Below are 22,823 nucleotides of genomic sequence, written 5' to 3' on the forward strand. Positions count from 1 at the left end.
TAACAAACATTTGCTAAAACCCTGAGAACCATTTATAGACAGCAGATGTCCAAGATGGAACTTAGATCATTGAACACATGAGGAAGAAGCTTACAGAGACTATGTTAAACCTGGATCACCTCAAATACTGATTACAAAGTTCAGTATATAGAGAGCTTGCAGTAACTCCTCTGCTTTTCCAATAGTGAACACATACTCACTGATCACAATGCCTAACCTGTAGCAACACTGGAAACAACCTATGTAATCATCAAAGTATAACTAGCTTTCTGGTCAGCCCACTTACTAACACTTGCACTTTGCCCTTCCATGCTTATAAATTTTGAGCAACTTCAACATGAATGGCCTTATTTATACCTGCTATCGTGATGGCTTTGCTCTCTGTGCCTCGTACATATTTCTTGAGTAAAAAAGGGAAATGTCAAGGAGGCTAAATCGGAGCTAAAGGAGATACATCAAGGTAGATAAAAGCCCAGTAGTTCAAGTTTTTGTTGTTAAAACCTTGCTGAGGTTATTTGACTTTCCTAAATTAATTTTCCTGACATGTAAACTGAAGTCATAGCATTCATGGGATTAACCACCATTAATGCATGAATATAATTTCATGATCATTAGGAAGGGGATTTGTAGCTATATGAAGCCATCAGAAAAAGGCTCATGTGTTTTTCAAATTTTCCTGGAATGATAAGAATCCATCTTCACGTTCTCCTAAGGAACACCAGTGGCTTTAAAAGATTAAAACTCACATAGTCAAACAGGGCTGCACTAAAGAATTACTCACTCACAGTCTAAAACAGCTTTTGCTAATGTCACGGTGACTTTTATTCATCTAGAAAACATCTTTGCTCTTGAAATTTTTAAGTAACCCAACTCATGCCTGCAACTTAAAAGGACAACAACTGTGGGGAAAATAAAAAGCAAATGCACTAAATAAAGGCAGTTTTTTACTGAATCAGAAATGCAAAAGAATAAAAGAGGTGTGTGTGACATGTTTGCTGTTTGTTGCTCATTTAGCACTGGCAATGCTAGCATAATTTGACATCTAAATAAAGATATTGAAATTGGGAAAAAGGTAATATTTCAAAAGAGTGAACTATATGATTAGGCAGTATAACAGCTGTTTAAATATCAACCTTACACATAACTTAAAAAGCGTTCAATGCTGAAAAGTAGGAAATTGAAAAATAAAATACTTAATAACAAAATTATCTTATTTTTAAAGACTATAAATCCTAAAGCACAATGAAAAGACAATATTGCATATATTCTGCTTATCTTCTTTCAATTCTTTTCTGTAAAGAAAGCAAAGGATAAAACTATTCAGGCTCAAGCTCTTAATGTTCAGAATGCCCACTGAAGGCATAGTCTTCTATCTTCTTTCCTACAAACTAGGAAACTTTTACAGGATTAAAAAAAAATTACATTGCTGGTTAGGGGACAGTCTATCCCACAGAAATGTACCAAATGTAATGGCATTTCAGGATTGCAGAATGCCAGAGGTATTACAGCACTCTCAATTAAAAACAGGTGGTTTCAAAACCATAGTTCTATCACACATAAGTCATGATTATTTAATCTTATTGAAACTCAGTTTGCCCATCCATAAAAGTGGGATAGCAATGCATTCAATTTGGTCTACTTAATTATTCACCAACATTTTTCTTTTTTCATTCCAAATGCTCACAGAAATTCCTCACTAAAGGTTATATAACAAAACAGTAGCAGAGACAAGATTAAAATCCTAATGTCAAAATTAGTTACATTTTTCTAATAAGTTGCTTTTTCATGCTATATTTGCTAGCCAGATCCAAAAATGTTTAGGATTAGTTTTCTAATACATTATCTTAAACATTGACAGGTAGTCCCCAGTACATTATATTCTCTTCTGAATTCATTTATTACCAAGAAACTATGAGGTATCTGCCCTGTGTTAGGTACTCATGCTTAATGAGTACAGATGATAGACTGGTAATCAGTGGAGAGTGCTGTCTGATTTTGAGTAACCCATGGCATGTCCAGAAAAAAAGTGGAAGGGAACATGACAGAGAGTAGACAAATAAAAGATAAATATATCAGAGTGTGGAAATGCTAACTAAAATTTAAAACATGTTCCTATGCTAGAAAGCAACCAGGTGGCTATGTTGAACTGGATATCAAGAACCTCTTGGTGAGATAACATTCATTCTGTACTTGGAACTGAATGAACAGTCCAGCTATATAGAGAAAGCTCATGTTGGATCAGCACAGCAGGAAGGAGCTTAGATATGGAGGGAGGGCAATACAGTGGAAGTAGAGTGGACATAGAAGTGTGGTATCAGACAAAATCACTAGGTGGGAAGACATCATGCAGAATGCTACGGAGATCTGTGAACAAGGGCAAGGACTTTGGATTTCATTTTGCCTGAAGAGGAGACTGGGATGATTTTAGTTGGAGGAAACAATATAAACAGATTTAAGCACACATAAGAAATGGAGAAAAAAGTCTGAAGCACGGGTTCCAGGGCAGGGAGAGAAAGAGGATTCAGATACACAGATAAACATAGAGACACATAATAAAGCACGGTTTGCAACAAATGCTTACTCGGCTACGAGTTCTGCTTAGCATCAAACTTGAAGCCAGCTTTAGACAATGACTCAAAGGATAAAAAAACACAAAACAATAAATTACAGCCAGCATGTGAGTCCAGTTCTAAAACAAAGACATATTTCACTGAAGATAAAATTCAGGCAGAAAAGCAGGAAGGGATTTGATGAAATGCAAAGCAAAGAGCCTCAAAACCTCCACATTTCTCCTCCTCCAAAGCTATTCATCCTCCAAATTAGTTCTCTGGTCCTCTCAATGCATCTCTGCTTCGCCCTTGCTCACAACACTGAAGATATGTACTCCTTCACCCCCTGTCCTGGAAATTCTCAGGGAGAAACTGAACCCCTTCCTGTGAGGATCAGCATGGTCCTACTCCAGTTTCCACATTTTAGTTCATGAACACAAACGTTTTTCCTTCAGGTCACATCAGTAAGACCAAAAACAGACAGGTGGAAGTAGGAATGTAAACCTCGACTCGTAACTAATTTTTTTTAAGAAAATGGAGTTGATGACTCACGTATCAATGCAATGAACCTTTATGATAGCTAACATTCAAAGATGTCTCAACACATGCATTTGGGGGAAAACAAGTATTCCAATTATATTAATAGGTTTGATAAAAGAGTCCCGATAGCCCGATGTGGTAGCATAGCGGCTTAAGTCCTCACCTCACATGTACCAAGATCCCATATGGGTATCGTTTCTAATCACAGCAGCCACGCTTCCTATCCAGCTCCTTGCTTGTGGCTTGGGAAAGCAGTTGAGGACGGCCCAAAGCTTTGGGACCCTGCAACTGTGTGGGAGACTCAGAGGAAGCTCCTGGCTCCTGGCTTCAGATTGGCACAGTTCCAGCTGTTGCAGCCACTTGCGGAGTGAATCATCAGACAGAAGATCTTCCTCTCTGTCTTTCCTCCTCTCCATATATCAAGCCTTCCAATAAAAATAAATCTTTTAAAAAGAAAGAGTCCCTAATTTTCCACGGTGATCTCACCAATATAATTTTGCTTACTTCATATAAGCATTTTTAAAATATCTTGCTTATTCTCCTAAGTATCGTTCTCAGAACATAATCATCATGAAACTCATTTAATTGAAATTGTGACTATTTATTCTAAACTCATTTAGCATTTTTTGTGGTCCTTATTTTGATTTCAGAATTTCAATAGTCATTTTATTATTATTTTCTTCTATTGCACTGCAATATCTTTGTTAAGAGTCTTTTTTTTTTTTACATTAGCACCAAATTAAACACATTCTGTAAATCACACATTTAGAAACAGTATTGTTAGAAAATTTGTATCTTCCGTATGGGGGGGCTCCCTTGCTGGACAGCTACTCCCACTGGACAGCGTGAGCTGGGATGGGAGCAGACCAGACTAAGCAGGGCTACAACACCTGTGTGCCTCATGTGGACTAGATCAGGGAAAAGCCAGGCTGGGCTGATTATTCCTACTGGTGCAAACAAAATTAGAGTGGATGAGGGTTGTTTGGGCTTAGCCGCAGCATCAGCTGGCAAAAGCTGGCACTGGGGGCTAATTCTGTCAAGTCAGACCACAGAACCACCTGGAGAGTGCATAATCTTGGAGAGGGAGAGGCCTGGGAGGGAAATAGTGGGCTCCTCCCTCTTGGGTTACCAATCCCAAGGGAGGGCACAAAAACTTGGACAGGGGCTGGCGTGGCTAGACAGAGAGGCACCAACAAAAACCGTGAGGGCTGGATAGTTGAACTGCTTAGATGGAACTAAGCTTTAATACCCATTGATGTGTATGACAGCCGAATGGGATGTGGGACAGACTGGACTAGTCTGCTACACAGACTGGCAAATCAGGGTAGGGGGCGGGCCTGGTGGGGGTTATTGTGGGTCACTCCAACTAGGCTGCAGCTCCCACTGGTTTATGCGAGGGCCGAGTACGTGCTGGGCAAAACCAGGCTGGACTTCAACACCCATTGGTTCCAGTGGAAGTCGAGCCTGAAAACAGAACGAATCCAGCAATTGCAACCACCAGCTGATCTGGGCAATGGCCTCTGCTGGGCCCTGTACTTGCTAGTGCATACAAGAATTTGGTCTGGGAACACCTCAGACAAAGTTTCTTTGGGGATCTCCCCAACTGAACTGACGGACTCAGAAACCTAACCATGAAAAGATAGAAGACAGAACAAGCCAATCAACCACCTCAGCTATATGTTGGCAGTGAAAAAGTGGGCAAATGTAGACTCTATGATGGACTGTGACAATCAGTGGATTCTTCAACGACCTCATCGTGCTTGGAGTGGCAAGAATGGCAGCAATTCATAACTGGTGAACTATCACACCACTTGAGCAAGAATCTCAGAGCAAGCCTCACATCTGGGACCTGGGACGGGTGGGTGACTGAGTGGGGCTTCTCCCTCAATATCCCCCTTTACCTCAGATACATGAAGGAAACAATATGGAAATAATAGTCTTACCCAGTTTCCTGTAGCCCTTGAACCTTTTTACCCTTATTAGCTGTGTAAAGATTGTCAAAAATATAATTAAAAATGGAGAAAAAAAAGAAACACAGAAATGGCCACTTAAAAAAAAAGAAAATTTGTATCTTCTAAATGAATAAATAGCACTTTGAAAGTCTCTCATGGACAAGTATTTGTGCAGAAAATGGCAAAAATCTGACTTGTCTGATATACACCTTTCCAGCTGAGATTAAGCAAAGCATTCTCTTCCTCTTGTTTCAGCTCTTGTACTGGAAACAACTTTCCTTCTTTGGTGTAAATCAACAAATAGAGACCTGTGTTCCACTTTCTGTTACTTATTTCACATTTCCAAGGCCCAGCAAACACAGTACTAAAACATGATAAAACACACCTACACAAAGGAAGGCTCCAATGAGTCTACAGACAAAATGTGTAAGATCATCTTCACTCAGAGGAATGAGTTACAGTAGTGTTGTCATGAGTTCAATGTTCACTAGTTAACAATACATATTGAATAATGTGTCTTCAAATATAAATACATACAAACTAATATTATGCCTCAATCTATTGAAAGAAATGTAATCAGATGCTTATAGGAATTCAATTTTATTTTTCCTCTTGGAACCTTGCCACAGTATTAGCTAATTTACTGTGTGTGACACTTCTGTAAAATGTAAGCACTGCATATAATTATATAATTACAAGGTTCAGTTGTACTTATCACAGTGTTTCCTGTTTTCCAATAATTGCCAAATGTTTCATTTTTCATGTATTTACTCAACCTTTTCTAAAGGCAGAGTTATACACACATGCACACACACATTCAGAGAGACAGAGAGAGAGAGAGAACGAATTAGTTGATGCCATTTCGTTGTTCACTCTTCAAATAGCCACAGTGATCAACCTTTGCTGTGTGAAGCAAAAGTCAGAAGCCCAGAGCTTCTTCCAGGTTTTCCATGTGGGAGCAGGGACCCAATTACTTCAGCCATTCTCTGTGGCTTTCCCCGGCTCATTAGCAAGGGTGAGCATCAGACATGGGCAGCAAGATGAAGCCATGCCCATATGGAATGCCAATGTTAAAGGCTGTGGCTTTACCTGTTAGATCACAATGCTAGAACCCAACACAGATTTATGAAATTTCTTTCTCTCTACCAGGTACCATGTAGGAATGAGGGTACAAAGGCATATAAGAGAGATCTTATCCTAGCTCTTTGGAGTAGTATAGTACAGCGGGAGGTAGTAGAGAATGGTCATTCTGCAGTATAGAATGCCAGGACAACAAAAGCAAACCTAAATTAGGATGTCAAAATGGAAGGGAAATAAATCGACATAATGGCAGAAAGAAGGGCAAGTCCTTAAGAGTGACAGAACCAGATATTACAATTGAATGGGAACATTTCTAATGGCTAGACTGTGGCAATTTATAAAGAGAAACATGAGACTAGATCAAAAGGCTATAAGCTTACTTTCATAATATTCTGTGTTTTTACACAGGGAATGCTCATTAAATTTTCCAAAAGTAATGAAAATGTTCAATACATGCTAGCAGAAAGAATGAAATGAATCTTACAGAAACAACCTGAGAGGTATAATTTTCAAATGCACTTGTGGAACATCAGTAGCTGCTTATTGAGGTAGATTTCTGTATTCTAATACATCAGAAGTGCAAATGGTAGGCTAAAGACTATTGAGAGATTCAAAAATCAAAACAAATGTATAAATAAATGGCCTAGAAACCTGACAAAACATTTGTAAGTAATTTCATGCAGTAGAATAACTCAATTTAAATAGTGTATGACTAATACTCACTAATTTTCCATCAAAAAGGTAAATTATTTCATTATCAATATGGGTGTTCAAAAGACATAATCCTCTTGTGACTTATGTAACATTAATATATATAGGCAGGCTCATCAAGCCATGAAACGATCACTCTCATTTTGATTCCTGCCACTTCTATAAAAAATGACTATAATAGTCTAACCCTTTCATTGGAATCATCACAAAATAAAATTCTATTCTTCCTGTTATTTTCAATGTCAATAACGTTGTTTCACGTTTTTATGTTTTTAAAATTAAGTTTGTATCAATGTTCTAATGACTATCAGTCACATTAGATATCCTCAGATGCATATATTAATCTTCTAAATGCATGGGATTTCAACTATTTTCATCCATACTTTTTCAAGTTTTATATTTCAAAAAGACCTTTATCTTCTTAGTTTGATGAGGTCCTAATTGTTTATTTTGGTCTCGATTTCTACTGCTTTTGGAGTCTTTTTTAGGAAGTGAGGGCCTACCCCTAAGTGTTGCAATGTGTTTCCAACATTTTCTTCCAAAAGTTTGAAGGTTTCTGGACGTAGGTTTAGATCTGTTATCCATTTAGAGCTGATCTTAGTGTACAGTGAGAGATGTGGATCTATCTTTTTGTTTCTGCAGGCTATTAACCAGTTATCCCAACAGCATTTATTGAACAGACCTTCCCATTTGCCTGGATTGTCGTCTGTCTTTTTGCCAAAGACTATTTGGCTGTACCTGTTTGGGTTCCCTTCTGGTATTTCTATTCTGCTCCATTGATCTTCCTCTCTATCTTTGTGCCAGTACCACGCTGTTTTGATAACCACTGCCCTATAGTATGTCCAGAGGTCCGGAACTGTGGTTCCCCCTGCTAACTTCCTATTCTTCAGGATGGTTCTGTACAGCTAGAGAAACAATCAACAAAGTAAAAAGGCAACCCACAGAATGGGAGAAGATCTTCGCACACAACATAGGTGATAGAGGGCTAATCTCCAGAATATACAAAGAGCTACAAAACAACCAAAATGTCAAAACAAACAAGCCACTCAAGAAATGGGCACGGGAAATGGGCAAACACTTCACAAAGGAACAAACCCAAATGGCAAATAAACATATGAAAAAATGCTTAACTTCCCTGGCAATAAGGGAAATCCAAATTAAAACATCAATGAGGTACCACCTAACGCCAGTAAGACTGGCCCACATGAATAAAAGCACCAACAACACTTGTTGGCGAGGTTGCGGGGAAAAGGGAACCCTACTCCAATGCTGGTGGGGCTGCAGGCTGGTACAGCCTCTATGGAAATCAGTATGAAGAATATTGAAACAACTCAAAATCAACATACCGTATGATCCAGCAATAGCACTCCTAGGAATATATCCAGAACAATTGTTTTATGAGAAACCAACATGCACTCCTATGTTCATAGCAGCACAATCAGTAATTGCAAAAACATGGAAGCAGCCAAAATGCCCATCAACAGAGGATTGGATAAGAAAGCTATGGTTCATCTACTCCATGGAATACTACTCAGCTATTTAAAAAAACAAAATGCAGTTCTTTGTGGCCAAATGGGCCAAACTGGAAACCATAATGCTAAGGGAAATGAGCCAATCACAAAAGGTTAAATACCACATGTTTGCCTTAATTTAAGATGATATGATGTTATGTATAACATGTTATGTTATGAATGTTATATGTTGTGTATAAACTAAAATGAAGTATAGGTGAGGTGGTCACAGAAGGTGGCTAGGAACTCGCATTTACTTTTAACATATTGGTTACTCATTACTATGTCAATTAATTCCATAATGATGTAAATTTTTGCTGATGGTATGTTGGAGCTTTCAATTGACTGGGATGATACTCTGCTGGCTCTGTCTTCAGACCAGAAAGGGTATACCTAAGGAGCCGTTGAACTTGACTGGACAATAAGATGCTGGACTCTATGTTTGGTATATGCTTGCAATGGGGGAATCTCAACTGAACTTGAGCTGTGGTTATGCAACAAGGTGGAGGAATCCACCATGGTGGGAGGGTTTGGGGAGGGGTGGGGAGAACCCAAGTACCTCTGAAACTGTGTCACATAATACAATGTAATTAATGAATTAAAATAATAAATAATTTAAAAAGACCTTTATCTTAACAAACATTATTTAGACTATGACCACAACAATTCTTTAACTATTATAATTTCCATCACTGAATCACTGATAGTACATCTGTCACGAACTGTTGACACATATATCCTACTTGAGTAAATGCATATTGTACACATACAATAAACACACACAAACAAAAAAGAAGGAAGGAGAGGAAGTGAAGAAGCTTAATTTAAAGACTACTAGACTTGGATTATTGCTGAGTCTCCAGGAAAACATGATTCATGCCTTACAATTTAAGTAATAAGAAATATGTGAAAGAAAGTGCACATGATTCCATGAAGCTTTTAATTGAATACTCCTTTCTATTGTAGAGTGTGAGTACAAAGATGAGACCAGTAAGATCTACATTACTGTGATGTGGTCTACAACATAGCAATTTCATAGGGAATTAATTTACTTTGGTTGAAAAAAAAAGAAGAGAATCACTCAAGAAATCCTGAGCAAGACAGGAAATATTGGCCTTTACAAGATGCTCATTATTCCTGAAACATAAAAGTCAATAGAAAAATGTTAGATTTACTTGTAGAGCAAATACTTTAAAACAACATTATTTGTAATTGCATTAGGGGAAGACACGTCAAGAAAGTTAGTGAACCAGGAATGAAATCAAGGAAGGCATATGTCCTTTTCAAAACTGTGCTAAAAGAATAACTCCAGGAAGTACCTGGCAGTGTAAGAGATGGAGAGAGACTCTGGAGTTTGATGTGGTTGAACAAAATGCAAGTATCTGTTAATAAAGGTCTCTTTAATAATAATAACAAAAAAATTAGTGAACCAAAGGAAAATAAATACAAATTGATGTTAATACTGTATTTTTATAGTAATGTATTTCATCATGCAAATTAAGAAATGGTATAGACCTTAAACATTTGGAAATCAGTTCCATATATTGAGAAATGAAGTAAAATATAAAAGCATGGAAATAATAAATAACTGGGGAAGGATGTTTCCTGTAAGTTAATACTAAGTCATAGAAGATGATTATCTATCTATAATTATGCATATAGATATGCATATCTCATATATTTGGTTAATAAGATTATAAAAATCCAGAAGAACACATTGACATTATTATTTCTAGATTGATAAAAGGATTTATTTGTGATTTTATATTTCCTTTAATATTCTTGATAAAATTTTTCTAATTAAATATATTATACACAAAATAACAATATTTTAATGATTATGTTTTACTTTAATTTCCCTCCCTTTTTATCTCAAGTGCTAGTTCCTTTTTCTGTGATGAAGCTGGAGTAGAAGGGTGTTCCCCTGTTGGAGTCAGAGATTAGTTCCATAAGGTTGTTTCAACAGTGGAGAAAATTCATAAGGACTTCAGCAAATTCAGCCTTCAAAGTTGGCTGTTAACTACTTGTGGAAGGGTTCACTTAGGCATGCAATTACCCATTGCAGGTCTAATTGCCCATTTGCATGCACAATTTAGAAAGGCACAGTTGAAATTTTGTCCCAGGCTTTCCAACACTAATTTTCTCCCTTGAAATTGACATTTCAAAGAACATCAGGTGGTTAAAATAATTTATTACAACAAGAAGGGACCTTTTCTCCTTTCCAAGTTGAAGGTTTCATTTTAAAAATTAAATTGAAAGATGAAAGGGAAAAGAAAAGAACACAGAAAGATATACCTTGCCTGTGCCTGTTGAGGACAGTTATTTCCCTTGAAAGGAATGACAATGCAGTCAGTTACCCAATTAGCAAGGCTGATCTTACTTCATTCTGGAAGGCAAAACTATTTATGCTGTAATTTTTTTTGTTTCCTTTCGCAAACATATGCATTATTTTGTGTAACAGGGGTACATTAGCTTAAGCCATTTTGAGAATTAGATGTGATCACACATGAAAGATTTATGTCATGGACTCCCAATATTAGTTTTTTCTGTGTACCCTTCTTATCTTACTTCCCTTCACCTCTAAATGAAGTAATATCATACCATTGAAAACAATGGTTATCGACAGCTATATCAAGAGGAAAAAAAATTTGGAATCTCTACTACCTGCTAGGTACTATGAAAAATCAGTCATTGAACTCTATTACCATGTGGGTTTTTTTTTTTAAGATTTTATTTATTTTTATTGGAAACTCGGAGATACAGAGAGGAGCAGAAACAGAGAAGAAGATCTTCCATCTGCTGATTCATTCCCCAAATGGCCACAAAGGTGCAAGTGGAGCTGATCTGAGGTGGAGCAGATCTGAAGCCTAGACAATCCGAAGCCAGAAGCACAGAGCCTCCTCTGGGTCTCCCACATGGGTTCAGGGTCCCAAGGCTTTGGGCCATCCTCGGCTGCTTTCCCAGGCCACAAGCAAGGAGCCGGGTGAGAAGTAGGGCTTCCAGCATTAGAAACGATACCCATGTGTGACCCCAGTGTGTGCAATGCAAGGACTTTAGCCACTAGGCCATGGTGCTGGCCCCTCACAATTCTATCTAATGAGACCATTTCTTTCTGTAGAAGGCAGCAGATCTTTAAACAGAGGATCACTCCTTGTCTTCAATTCTTCCTCAGTCTGCTAGAGTCAGTCTCCATGACCTGTTGTTTATTCTCTGCTTGATTTCACCATAGCAAAAGATCTGTGGGCCTATGTCTGAGTTTGGTTCTAGGTTATATCTCTTCAAATGAACATCAATGCCGTTTTTAGAACACTACATAATTGTAAACAGATGTATGATAAGGAGGTCTTCAAAAAGATCATGCAAAATGCATATAATGAAAACTATGTCTAGATTCAAGATTGTTTTTTGTATAACATAAATAACATACTGAGACCAATGGAATACAGCAAAAGCACCACTAAGAGGAAGTTCTGTGCAATAAATATGCCTGCATTAGAAAAAAAAACATGTGGGATGTCAGAAAAAAACATTACTATACTTCAGAAACAAGAAAAACATAAATAAATCAAATCCAAACTTGGCAAAAGAAATAACAAAAGTCAAAGCAGAAATAAACTTTTTAAAAAAACACAGAATATCAATAAATAAAAGCAATGTTTCTTCGAGGAGATAAACAAAGTCATCCATCCTTAGCTACAATAACCAATAAAAATAGAGATGGTTCAAATACAAACAAAAAATGTAGGCAGGAAAATGGGGAAAGTATGACTGACACCACAATGATTCAAAGGACTTTTATAGATTATTCTGAAAAACTGTATAGCAACCAGACAAATGAACACATTTTGGTGCACATCCAGCTTATCATGGTGTTATACCAAAGACACAGAATACCCAGTAGACCAATAATGAATAGTGACCAATAATCTCCATGAAAAAAAGAAAAGAACCAGATTGCTTCACTGCTGAATTCTACCAAACTTTTAAAAGAAACACTAACACCAGTTCTTATTAACCTACTTCAAAACTTATAAGAGGAAATGATTTCCCCAAAATCATGCTATCAGGTCATTACTGTCTTAATACCAAAACCGTGCAAGGACACAACAAAAAGAACAACTACAGGTCAATGTGAATATTTTTTATAAACATGCATACAGAAAATCATCAATAAAATACTAGCAAGTCAAATCCAATAACACATCAGAATTGATCAGTCACCATGACCAAATGTGATTCATTCCAGTGACGCAAAGATGATTCAACATACACAAATCAATAAATGCTTTATAGCACATAAACAAAAGCAAAAACAGAAGTTAGATGATCATCTTAGTGGAGGCACGAAAGGAATCATAAATAACAACATCCCTGCTTGGTAAAAATTCTGGTCATATGACGGATAGAAGAAACATACTGCAAAATAATAAATTGTATGTATAATAAGGCAAAAAATATGATATTAAGTTGGAAGAAATAACCTATATATTTTATGCAGGGTAATTTTTATAAATTGTTTTCTACACAATCTGCAAAAGCAAAAAAGGCATCTACTTTTACCAACTTTTCAATATCACACTGCAAATCATATGAAGTGAAATTAGGCAAGACAGAGAATTAAAAGACACCCATATTGGAAAGGAGATGTAAAACTGTCTCTGTTCACATATGACATACTCACAAAATAAGAAACACTCACAGAATAAACAAATACAGTGGAATTGCACAGTTCAAAGCAAATTTTTTTTTTAAAAAAGCATAGTGCCGTTACATGCCGATTGTTAATCAAGAGAAAAAAATCATGAAAATAATCCACACCCAATAGATACTAGAGATATTTGGGCAAAATGTAAGCTAAGATGTGGAAGATCTCTACATTGAAAACTAAATTGCTGATGAAAGAAATTTTAGAGTAAACAAACACTAGGCCTTACGCAGTAACCTAGTGGTTAAAGTCCTTGCCTTATATGCATCTAGTCCCCATATGGGTATTGTTTCTAATCCCAGCAGCCATGCTCTCCACGCAGCTCCCTGCCTGTGACCTGGGAAAGCAGTCAGGCACAGCCCAAAGCCTTGGAACGCTGCCCCCAACTGGGAGACCTGGAAGAGGCTCTGGGCTCCTGGTTGCAGATCAGCTCAGCTCCAGCTGTTGCGACTGCTTGGGGAGGGAATAAACAGATGGAAGATCTTCCTCTCTGTCTCTCCTCCTCTCTGACTTTCCAATAAAAATAAAATAAATCTTTTGGAAAAAAAGAAAAGAAATTCTATGTTTATGGAGGGTAAGAATCAATATTTTAACAATATTACAGTACCAAAATGATTTACAGATTCAATATAACCATTATAAAAATCCAATGATATTTTTCATGAAGCACAAACAAAAAAAGACAATTCTAAAGTTTTGTAGATTCACAACACCCTAAAAAGCCATGTCAATCCTAAGTAAAAAGAACTAAAAAAGAGGCATTATACTCCATTTGTTTAAAATATATTACAAGGCTTTTAAAACTAAAACAATAGGGTATTGGCATTAAAAGAGATATACAAACCAATGGAACAGAATCCAAATTCTAGAAGTCAACCCACATACAGTCAGGTTATCTTTGACAAAAGTATTAACGTCAGATACTGGAAACAGGACAGTTTCTCTAATAAATTATTTTGAGAATATCAGAAGCCTATGGGGAGAACAATCAATGGGAATTCTATTTCTCACCATTTATAAAAGAGCCACTCAAAACAGACTAAGAACCTAAAAGTGAGATTTGAAACATACTGCAAGACATTGGAATAGGCAAGGATTTTCTAGGTCAGACTCCCAAAGCTCAGAAAATACATAAATTACATGCCTCAAACTACAGTTTTGCCTAAGAAAGGAATTCAGTAGTGAAGAGACAACAACAAAATGACAGAAAATTATTGACAAAACATACATTTGAGAAAGCATTAATATGTAGAACATTAAAGGAATTCAAACAACTAAATGTCAAACAAACAAGTAATGACCATTAGATAAAAATATCCATGTTTCAAAGAAGACAGACAGATGGACAACAGGAAAAAAATGCTCAGCAGAACTAATTACATGGGAAAGGATAAGTAAAAACATAATTATCAGTGAAATATTTCATATCCAAAAGGACAACTATGATACCTATTTCCTTTTTTTTGTTGTACCAACATAGAGAGAACAAAAAAGTAATCTACGTGAAAATTTATTTTAATTTTTATTTAATTCATAAATAATAAAGTAAATTTTTATTTATGTTTTTGATAATGATTCTTTGTGCCTTTTTGAAAAAACCTGAATGCTAGAAGTAAATATTCTTCTTGTAGTGACAACAAAAGCTCCTACAAAACCCATAATAAAACACCACAGCAATACAGTGAGGATGTGTGTGGAGAAAAGGAAACCCTTGTACACTGTTCAAAATAATACAATTCATTGTGGAGAGCATCAAAAAAATCTAAAATGAAAACTATCCAGCGATCCAAAAATTCCATTGTTGGAGACTTATATTTAAGGAAAACGAAATCATCTTGCAAAGAGACATCTGCACTCCCCAATGCTTTCCTCATCAGCTATTATATGAAATCAAATAAATGTCCATCCACTGCTGATGAAAATAATTTGTGGTACCTGAACACAAAGAGATATTATTCAGGCACTAAGGAGATTAAATACTATCATTTGAGCCGATGTATATGGCATAGGAGATAATAAGTGAAAAAAGTTAAAAATATCAAATTATTTAAAACATAACAGACTCTAAAATTAGGTGATTTTATACAAGTCTAAAAAATAAAGGTTGGGGAGGAAAGGTAATTGATGGGTACTGGGTTTTAGCTACACAAATATAAGATGTCTGAGATTCTGTGATAAAATAAGGTAGTAAAATTGTTACTGTATGTAATTTGCATTTTGATACTTCTACAATAAAGGTTGTTTGAAAGGATATATAATTTAAAACTATTAACATAAATAATTTCATGTACTTCACACATATACTTTTAAAAGAAACCCAGAATTATTCTTCTCATCCCTCCCTCAGCTCTTCTTCCTTTTTTCTTTTAATTCTTGCCATAATTTACTTAACCTTATAATTTTACTTTTATAAGTTTACTTTAATCACAATATTAGTAGTTCAGTAATCATAATGCTTAGAATACAAATACTAAAAGATCACCGTTCCATAGGAATGGAGGCAAGGACTATAAAAAAATCAAATCATGTTTTTTTCATTTTCATGTTTTTTAATATTCTATGTAAACTACCACTATCAGAGAAAATACACAAAATTTCTCTTTTACAGATTCGCTAAGCATTATTGCCTCTAGTTGAATCCATTTTGTTCTACACATAATTTTATCTTTTATGGCTGAGTAGTATTCCATGATGCATACTGAACCCATTTTCTTTATCCAGCAATCAGCTGATGGACATTTGCATTGATTCTGTATCTTAATTACTGCTAATTGAGCTGCCATAAGCATGGAGGTACAAATAATTCACTCATATGACTGTACTAGCTTACACTCTCCAGAAGTATTAGAGCACCTTTTCTCCACATCCTTTCCATTATTTATTTCTTCCTGATGTCTGGATGATAGCCATTCTAACCAGTGTTAGCTAGGACCTCACTTTTGTTTTTCCTTTTGCTGATTTTTGATCCATTTACCTGATGGCTTGTGATCCTGAGCACTTGTTCATGTGTCTGTCGGCAATTTGTGCTGTGTTCTTTGAAAACTGCCTGTTTGTATATTCTGCCTTAACTGAAAGGTGTGTTTCATTGCTGAGTTTCTTGTACTTCTTATATTTCTTAGATATTAAACATTTTTCATACATAGTTTGCAAATATTTTCTTCCATTCTATTGGCTGCCTCTTCATTTTGCTTCATGTTTCCTTTGCTGTGTCAAACTTGCTTAGCTTGATATAATACCATTTGCCTATTTTAATCAAGGATGTGAAAGAACTCTACCATGAAAAGTTCCAGACATTAAGGAGAGAGTTGGAAGAACATAAAAAAGTGGAAAAGTCTTTCATATTCATAAACTGGAATGTCCATACTACCAAACCAATTTACAGATTCAATGTGATTCCAATAAAGATACCAAAGATCTCATTCTGAAATATAGAAAAGATTATCCTAAATTTCATATGGAAATGTAAGAGAACCTCAATAATGAAGGCAATCTTAAACAACAAAAATAAAGCCAGAAGTTTAACAATAGTATATTTCAAAACTAAGGTTATAGCCAAAACATCTTAGTATTGGCACAGAAAGTCATGTAGACAAATGAAAACGAATCGAAACCCCAAACTGATCTACTCATCTACAACCAATCTTTACAAACAAGCTAAAAACACTTTCTGGAGAGAAGACAGTCTCTTCAGCAAAAGGTATTGGGAGAACTGGATTTCCATGTACAGCAGCATAAAATAAGACCCCATCTAACACTTCATTCCAAATCAACCCACAGCCCTGCAAGACAGCCTAGTGGCTGAATTCTGACCTTGCATCTGCCAGGATCCCATATGGGCACCTACTGCTCCGCTTCCCTTCCAGTTCCTTGCTTGTGTCCTGGGAAAGCAGCAGAGAATGGCCCAAAGCCTTGGGACCATGAACATCCACATGGGAGATGCGGAGAAGCACCCAGAGCAAAGTAAACACTCAGAAAAGTGAAGAAACAATTTATCTTGATTGGTAGTCCACAATACAAACATGTAACAAGAGAAATCAAATAGCATCCCATAATATCTACAATTTTATCTTAATATTTTAAAATAAAAATATAGAATCTTCTTTCCATTTTTCACAACCTTCGCCATAAATCAACAATTTTATTTCAGTCCTATATTTGTATATGTATATCCTGCAATCTCCATTTGCATATTTAACTACACTTCACAACTTCACAAAAAAGGACTAATTTTGAGTCATTCACTTGAAATAGCCTTTTTTTTTTAAAAGAGGGACTTAAATCTGTAAATCTGTAAACGTAGACTTACAGAAGGGAGATACAAATGGATTATCCTAAGACTTATCCAGTGATGTGCTTGCTTTCTTAGGCATAGGAGTGAATGCTTATTTTTTCATGGAAAGAATCTGCAGTGACTCCTATCGGAACGAAATCTTTGAAGACTTGCACCTTATTTTACAAAGGTATGCTGTTTGTGTTCTTTTAAAATATGGCAATGCTGTTTCACTATAAAAATGCTTACTTCAGAATTTTGTAGATGGTCTAACTTACCATCATTAATATTATTTTTGAAAGGTATAACATCAAGGTATAAATGCTTTAAAAATGTGCAGTTTGAGAGCAGTCACAACAAGATGAAAAGCCATGCCTTCAATATTTGAAATCACTCAGGTATAATGGTAGAAATTCAGAAAATAAAATCTGCTTTTTGCTAGTGTGATCTCCTGTTTTAGACCCCTCTCAAACAAAGCACTAAACACATGACCTGCAGACGTACCCACATGATAACCTGGTTTGTTATATTTAGATTCGGGTTGAGACTGGCAAGTTATATTTTATCCTTTGTCAACAATAAAATATACATTTTATGTATTAAATTAGTATGCGTGTCTACACACAAAGTTTCTTTTAGTAATATGATCTCTTATTACATATAATACATTTTATTCTATTTTATCCTAATTCTATTTTCTACAACAAGCTTGTCATGACTCACAAAATCACTTCTGTATTCAAAGACCTTGAGACAATGTCTCTGTCATCCTGCAAACACAAGATGGGAATGACACAGGCATCAACTGGACTGTACTAACAAACTGAGATTATTAGTTGTCAGATGAACTCTAAACACTGCTGGGGTATATTGAAGGAATCCTACTTGGTTTCTCTCCTAACAGTTAAGATACCCTCAATTCCAGTGAATACTTAATTTTTTTCTTGAACATTCTATAATAGTGGTATCTCCTCTAAATTATCATCAGCCCCTGTGTTCTATCTCTTCGTTACAATGCTTAAATGCTCACTTAAAAAGCATCTTTTAATTTGACAACAGTAAATACCCATAATAATGAAGTGGTTTTAAAAATCTACCCATCGGGCTCAGCGCAGTGGCCTAGCGGCTAAAGTCCTCGCCTTGAACAAGCTGGGATCAAATGGTGGCGCAGGTTCTAATCCCGGCAGTTCCACTTCCCATCCAACTCCCTGCTTGTGGCCTGGGAAAGCATCAGAGGATGGCCCAGAGCCTTGGGACCCTGCACCTGTATGGGAGACCTGGAGGAAGTTCCTGGCTCCTGGCTTCAGATTGGCACAGCATCAGCCGTTGCAGACACTTGGGGAGTGAACCATTGGAGGAAGATTTTCCTCTCTGTCTCTCCTCCTCTCTGTACATCTGACTTTGCAATTAAAATAAATAAATCTTTTTTAAAAATCTACCCATCATACTGTTCCTTTTTTCCTAAAGTGTCTTCAGTCAAAAAATGGAAATTTCCATTCCTTCCATCCAGTAATAATGTTCAGAAAAAAAAAAAAAAGAAAAAAAAACTGTTGTGGGGATGCTATCTGGCCTGTCAAGATGCCAGTGTAGCTGAGTTCAATGCCTGTCTCCAGATTTGATTAGTCTACAGACCTCATCTAGGCTCCTGAGCTGCAGTCATTTTTGTGTACACTGTTTCTTCTTTTTTTAAAAGATTTATTTATTTTTACTACAAAGATATATACAGAGGAGGAGAGACAGAGAGGAAGATCTTCCATCTGCTGATTCATCTCATAAGTGTTTCATTTTTTTAACAAAATTTTATGTTCTCTGCTTTTCTGTTTGTTTATATTTCTTAAACATTTACTTCCAGAAAAAAACTTATAATAAAGCCTTAGCCTTATGTCTGTTCCTTGCACTCCATTTCCACTTAGCATCATTGTCCTTTAGTTTTGTAGCCACTGTTTAGATACATAAAAATTATTTGTTATTTAAAAATTTCTATTGATAGAGAAGTAGGGGCCTGCACCATGGCACAGCAGGGTAATGCACTAGAATCCCATATGGGCACTGGTTTGTGTCCCAGCTTCTTCACTTTTGATCCAGTGCCCTGCCAATGGTCAGTGAAAGCAGCAGAGGATGATTATTAGCCTTTGGCCCTGTCTGTATGTGAGAAACCCAGAAGAAACTCCTGGACTCTCACACCGGCAGCAAGAATCTGATTAATGGAGTCATCTCTATGCCCCCAGCTTAAACATTACCAGAGAACTAGAGTATAGAGCTGTAACTTCGTGTCAACTTCAAATATTCTGACATGGAAACAGGTATATTAATGGGTTTCTTAATCACTAGACTAAATGCTTGCCATTATAATATACTTTCTTTTAAAAACAATTTTTTTTACTTTTTATTACAAAGTCAGATATACAGAGAGGAGGAGAGACAAAGAGGAAGATCTTCCATCCGATGATTCACTTGTCTGCAACACTGGCACTGTGCCAATCCGAAGCCAGGAGCCAGGAACTTCCTCCAGGTCTCCCACATGGGTACAAGATCCCAAGGCTTTGGGCCGTCCTCGACTGCCTTCCCAGGCCACAAGCAGGGAGCTTGATGGGAAGTGGAGCTGCCGGGATTAGAACTGGTGCCCATATGGGATCCTGGCGTGTTCAAGACGAGGACTTTAGCTGCTAGGCCATGCTGCTGGGCCCTATAATACACTTTCAAATGTAATATTGCTTTCATTTATTTTTTGTGTAATATGCCTAATTTAATCATTTTGACTTGGCTAAAATGTCATCCACTCCATGTATTTCAAAAACTATTAATGTATTTATTAAACTAGGATTGTAGATTTGTTAAAACGTGTATGCTTTCCAAAGAAAATCGTTCTTTCACTCATCCATTCATTTTAAAGACAGAGTTATAGAGACAGAGGAAGGGACAGAAAATTTTCCCCAATTGCTTGCAATCTTCTCAAATGTCTACAGAGCCAGTGGTGGAGCCAGGCTGGAGACAGAAGCCTGGAATTCCATGAGGCTGAAAGTATGCAAGCATCCTCCTCTGCTTTCCCAGCCTCTGTAGCAGAGAGTTGGATTAGCAGTGGAAAACTCATACGGAGGAACATATCAAACATTGGCATCACAACTGGCAACTCAACTCATTGTGCCAGAATACTAATCCTACCTTATAGTTTCATTTACCCTCACTTTTATTTATTGTTGTGTCACATTTTGTACTTTTTGCCTTTTCATATTTTGTAAGCCAAGTGTATCAGAGGTCTCTAATGAATTAATATGAGGTTTCCTAATCTGTTGATTTATTTTCCGAATGCCTAAAAGAGCTGTACATTTGGATTCAGTGGCCAAAGAAGAGAGGCAAGAATTCCTTCCAAGTCTCCCATATGTGTGGTAGGGATCCAACTACTTGACACCGTTTGCTGCCACTCAGGATGCACAATAGAGGGAAACTGGAGTTGGGAATAGAGGCAGGATATAAACTCAAGCAATCCAATATGTAGTGTAGATCCTCAGATATCCCAAACCTTATCACTACTGCTATGCCAAAACCATACCCTTATTTCATTGCTTTTTGTTCTGTTTAACATTTCTATTCTCATTTTTTTCATTTTTATTAATATATTAAGTTTATAAGGTTAATTCTTGGTTTTGCTTTATTTTCTGAAGTTTAATTTTAGGTTATTTATTCACAATAGTTTCAGGGCCTAATAAGTATAAAATCTAAATGAGAACATTGCAATTTCATTTTATAATTTTATGACCCATGTTCTCATTTGTGTCAACTGCCAAATAATTTTTTATTTTCATTTTATTTCTTGAAATATCTATTTGTAGCTGCAGTGGACGTTGGTATACAAATTGGAAATTAGATATTTCTGGAAATAATTACTGAACTAGCAAGAGATGTATAAGGAAATTGTTTTTCCCTTTAGATCTGGATAGTATTAGCGGATCTGGAATAGGGAGGAAGGTGGAAGAAAAGAATGGCAGAGTTTTCCTTCATGGAAATTGTAATGAGACAAATAGCACATTTGCCTCTAGATGTTTGAATGACAACCTGTCTTGGGAAGACTCAAGTGCTCTGTGCACAGGCATCTCTCTTAAGCACGACAGCATGGGACACACTGCTCTTGGCCTAGTTCACCTGTGACAGTTGTGGGCTTTTGCGTACTGAAGCAGTAGTCTGAAGATATATCTCCCTCTCTTTCTTTTTTCTGTATTTCAGATAAATAGGTAAATAATGTTTAATTTAAAAGGAAGAAACATAAGCAGAAAACAGAAGAGGGCCACTCACTTCCCTTTTGTGCTAAACACATTGTGACTCCAAAAATTTCAGGATTTCAGTAAGGAGTTTGGTGCTCACTGCACATTTGCTTATTTATCACTTTATTATTTTTTAAAGTTTCTACTTATATAAAGGAAAAAATCCATGTACTTTACACACACATTTTAAGGGCATAATATTTGCAACTTTGCTTTACCTCTCTCCCTCCCATGCTTCCATTCACACACCACCTTTTTTCTTATTCTTTTAATCTTTATGATGACATAGTCTCAATTTACTGTGCAATCACAACCTTAACCCTCTGTTAATAAAGTCAACAATATGTAATCAGAAAATACACTGTTTCTCAGGCATATATACAGTGTTACAAACAATAGCTAAATCTCAATTTTGCTCATACACAGTATATTTTGTGTACTCAGCATATTAATTACCACAGATCAGTGAAAATACATGATACACATTTATTATATGTCTAGTTATTTGTATATAATTGCTTCATACTAGCGATGACACTAAGCTCTGAAGGCAATCAGCGACTATTTTGACTGTATCAACACCTGAAACCTCACCACAGACACATGCCCAATGTCATAGCACATCAGTACCACAAGGCAGGGGATGACTAACCGGGGAATGGAGAAATCACTCCCTTTATCTCACAGAGTCTCAGAAATAAGACATGCCCAGAAAGAAGGGCAACAGAGAACATTTGAGGATTGTATATGCTTACTTTGAAATGTTTGTGAAAAAGAATTAAAAGGTAAATGCGGTGCAAGTGGATATTGAAATGCATGTGTCATTTTTTCATGATCACATTTCTATAAACTTTTTGCAAAGTTGTCACGTATCTGGGTTAGAAAATACATTTTCCACCAAGATAAACATCTTTTAATTTTCTAAAAACATTATTAATGCATTGGGATGCATTAAATTCCATGCTAGAATGTCCACTAATGAAACCAAACCCTCGTAACGTAGAAACAGGACCATCCCCTGTATATCGGTAGCACAGGGTGGCCTTGATTGGACTTTACCTAAAGGAAGTCACTGACTTAAGGGAGTGATCCAGTTAGCCATACAAGCTTTTAATCACTGGACTCAGAATCACTTGCATTTACAATAAATAAGAACATTAAGGACCAGTATTTTCCTAGAGTGACTTGAAGAGAGGAATTCCAGGTCTAGAAAGAACACAACTGTCACATTAATGTAATATTTGAG

Source organism: Ochotona princeps, chromosome 4 (assembly GCF_030435755.1).
Source record: "Ochotona princeps isolate mOchPri1 chromosome 4, mOchPri1.hap1, whole genome shotgun sequence".
Classification (NCBI taxonomy): domain Eukaryota; kingdom Metazoa; phylum Chordata; class Mammalia; order Lagomorpha; family Ochotonidae; genus Ochotona; species Ochotona princeps.